Below are 3,838 nucleotides of genomic sequence, written 5' to 3' on the forward strand. Positions count from 1 at the left end.
TACCAATATTAACAACCATGCTATATTGTTCCCAGTGCCCACACAAATGACACAAGAGAAGCAAGTAGAAAACACTGCAATTGCAAATAGAATAATTTAGAAGACAATTTGAAATTGTAATGAAATAAAAATGTTTTTCAGTGATATTTACTGGTTTGCAAGTACAATAATCACATTTCAAAAAATAATTCATTTTTCCATTAGTTATTTACTACTTTGCAGGTTCAATAATCATAGGCAATAAACTGGAGATTCAAACATTGTGCCCAAAGTTAATTCAGAAAAAAAGAAAACAGTTAACTAATAGTGAGAAACCTCTAACAATATCTCTTCTCTTTGATGAAAAAAAGTGGGAAAAACTAATAGACATTTTTTCAACAACCAAACAAGGCTATCTTCTGAATCTTCTCACTTCATTGAGCTCTACGCTAAAGCATATCACTTTTAGCGTATCACTAGTAATATTCAAATCCATTAAGAAGATTAAAATTCATTGAGGTCTACCTCTATCTGATTGAACTCTTCCAACCATAAAATATATTAGTGCCCTTTAAAGATGAACATATCATCCCAACCTATTTCATGATATAACTGCCCTATGATATGAGCATTTTCTTATTCACGATATACAAAGCACTAACAAAAGGAAGCCAAGAATGTGCAAAACCTTTCTAAGGATAGGAAGATCATCTTGTTATTTCCAAAAGAGACCTGGACAGTGTACTTTCACAAACCAATGACAACATGTTAAGCCAACTTCCAAAGAAATTCACACAATCTAGAAATAAATTTCTAATATCAAGCACTTTCTAACTGAAAATAAGATTCTTAGGATAGAGATAATCTTACAAAGGGTACAAGCTGCAAAGGGACTCACCTTTAATCTATTTGCAACCTGTCACACCATTAACATGCTTTTCAGTAAGATAAAGAAGAAATCTTCATAAAACAAAAGCAAAACTTATCCAAGAAGTATGAACAGACTCACCACTTGAAAAATGACTGACAGACCAACTCCAACTCCAATCCAAAACAGTGGTGAACCCCTACAATTTCCCAGGGGGATTAAAAGGAAATGATGAGTCATGCAAGTATCACAAACATATATGCTATAAAAGAAACAAGTTCACTCATGACTGTGAGAAAGAACTACAAGTTATTAGTTTGAAACATGAACAAATATCAAGTAGCAAATGCTTCAATTTCAGTGTCAACCAAGAGTAAACCTTCATTTTCAAACACAACGAAAATGCCTACGGGACATACATGGATGACGATGATGACAGCACAGGAATTGGGGCAATTGCACTACTTGTTGTCAATTGGTCGTTGCCTGAAGACGTAACACTAGCAAAAAACTGCGTATTGAGATCTTTCCCTACATAAAATAAGATATAGTACGTCTGTAAACCACATCTACTCAAAGAGAAGGCAGTAATAATTTTTAAGAGAAGCAGATGCAGCAAGAACATTTACACTCACAAAGTCAAACAAAATTAACCATAAAAAGAATTCGTCAAACTATGCAGAGATAAACTAATATGAACAATTTAAAATAAATTTCCAAATTAAGATACGAGGAACCTAACCCCTTGCAAAACCCGAAACTATTAGCTAAGATACGACTCGTGGAAGATCTAGTAGTTTACGAAGCGAGGCAATACCAATACTAGATGAGGCACGATCGCTGCTTCCACTCGTTAGAGCGAAGGTAACAAATCCAGGACCTCCTCTGCTTCCTACCCTTCTGCTTCTTCTCGCAGGTAGAGGGGGAAAGGAAAAAAGAGTAGGCCGCCACCGGCTGATGACCTCGTGGGGATTTGGACCCGCAGCAAGAAGGGAGAATCTGGAAAGGAGAGCGAAACTATCCATTGATTAGGACACCAGAAGACAACGGGAACTGCTGTGGTTACACTGCCTCAACGTCGGTGGTCGATCGCCGAAGCACCGCGATTTGCCGCTTGACGAAGGTGTGGTCAAAGAGATTGGGCAGTGTGAAGGAAGTATGAATGAGGCGACGGAGGCGAAGAGATTAATGCCGCGCTTGACGAAGGTGTGGTCAAAGAGATTGGGCAGTGTGAAGGAAGTATGAATGAGGCGACGGAGGCGAAGAGATTAATCCCATAGTCTTGATGGAGAGGAGTTCGGAGGGGTTCTCCAGAGAGGGGTTCGCCAGAGAGGGATTTACCGGAGAGGAGTTGGATGGAGAAGGCTGCGTGAGATAAGGAGTTGGGAGAAGGGTTCGGGATCAAAAACGATCGGAAGATAGGAGTTGGGAGAAGGGTTCGGGTTTTCTACTCCTTACCTAGATCCAACGGTTTGTATTAATCAAGATTTAGATGAGAACTTAACAATAGACAACATTTTTTATAAAACGTTATCGTAGACACTTAAAAAAAGTCAAATAGACAACGCTTTTTACGAAACGTTGTCTTTGACCCGTAAAAATCACTAATAGACAACGGTTTTTAGAAAAACGTTGTCTATTAATAAGAAAATAATGAAATAGACAACACTTTTCACTAAAAGCGTTGTTAAAAAAAAAATAGACAACGCTTTTTATAAAAAGCGTTGTCGTTTAAGTGTTGTAGAATCCCAATTTTCTTGTAGTGTTTACACCATTTGGTGGTTCTATAAGTTCCCAGAATTTATTAGAATACATAGATTCTATTTTTGTATTCATCGCTCTTTGCCAAGATGCTGCATCTTTATCTTGGAGCGCTTCGTCATATGTCCAGGGATCAGGTTCATGTTCACCAGGGATTAAGTCCAAAGACTCTCCCAAAACATGAATTTTCTAGGTTTCCTAACAAGCCTCCCACTATGACGAGGCACTATCTGTAATTGTGTATCTTTTGTGATACGTGTTACAATTTCTTGTGATATTTCATCTTGTACAGTTGGTACTAGATTAGACGTGTCCTTTATTATTTCCTTAAGAACACATCTACTTATGGGCTTGTGATTTATTATATAGTCCTCTTCTAAAATCGGGCATTGTTGCTAACCATGACCTTCTGATTTTAAGGACTATAAACCTCCTTTCGTTTCTCTAGAATAACCCACAAACAAGTTGTTGGTCCCTTTGGAGGCCGGCAAGAGGGGAGGGGTGAATTGCCCTACAAAGTAAAACTCGAACCTTTCTCGGATTTCAACTATATAACATAAACGCTTGTAATAAAAAGTAGAGACTAAGTAAAGAAATCATACACCAGAGATTTACTTGGTTTGCAATCAGAGGATTGCTAATCCAAGGAAAATAAGCGAACTATGATCTCCTCTAGGCGGAGAAGCCTCTTTACAATGTTGACAGCACAAATGAAAAGAACACAACTGAAAGCACAGAAAGAATTGATTACAAGTGAGTTGTTCTGAATGTGCAGACCAGTACTATATTTATAGTACTGGTCCGGGCGCCTGGAAGGAGTTCCGGGCACCCTGGAGGGGATAAAATTCTATCCCCAACGATCAGATCACGTTTGACGCGATCCTGGTCAAAATCCAGCTCCGGGCGCCCGGACCCTCAATAGCGCCCAGGGCGCCCGGACCTCTTAAGTCAACTTTGTTGACCTTTTGTGGTCCGGTTCCACTGCTCCGGTTTAGCTCGTTTCTGTCCGGGTCTGTTCGCTCCGGCTCCGTTAGCTTGGGTGATCTCGGCCTTCCGGAATAGGGCTCACCCGAACCCATGTTCCGGCCTTCTCCTCGAGCAGCCTTCCTTCCCGGTTTCTTGTCCCTCGAACGCCGCGCACGTTCTTCTCGTCCACCGGTGTACTCTTCCGCGGACACCTCGTCCCTCGGACGCACCGAGCCCGTCGGCTCTCTCCCGTGCCGTCCTTCT

The 3,838-nt window shown here is 40.4% G+C and overlaps 1 long non-coding RNA gene across 4 annotated transcripts; it reads right to left on the reverse strand.

The window, feature by feature from the left end:
- Positions 1-1,370, reverse strand: LOC121977549. Of its 4 annotated transcripts, none has more exons than XR_006110917.1 (5): positions 1,267-1,370; positions 989-1,046; positions 878-895; positions 668-711; positions 1-74 (listed from the first exon to the last, which is right to left on the reverse strand). It is a non-coding gene; the product is annotated as an uncharacterized LOC121977549 (long non-coding RNA). The 4 variants fall into 4 exon arrangements; XR_006110914.1 differs by having other exon boundaries at positions 13-74; positions 668-723; XR_006110915.1 differs by lacking the exon at positions 668-711 and having other exon boundaries at positions 19-74.
- Between the last annotated feature and the right edge of the window lie 2,468 nt (positions 1,371-3,838).

Source organism: Zingiber officinale, chromosome 4B (genome assembly GCF_018446385.1).
Source record: "Zingiber officinale cultivar Zhangliang chromosome 4B, Zo_v1.1, whole genome shotgun sequence".
NCBI lineage: Eukaryota > Viridiplantae > Streptophyta > Magnoliopsida > Zingiberales > Zingiberaceae > Zingiber > Zingiber officinale.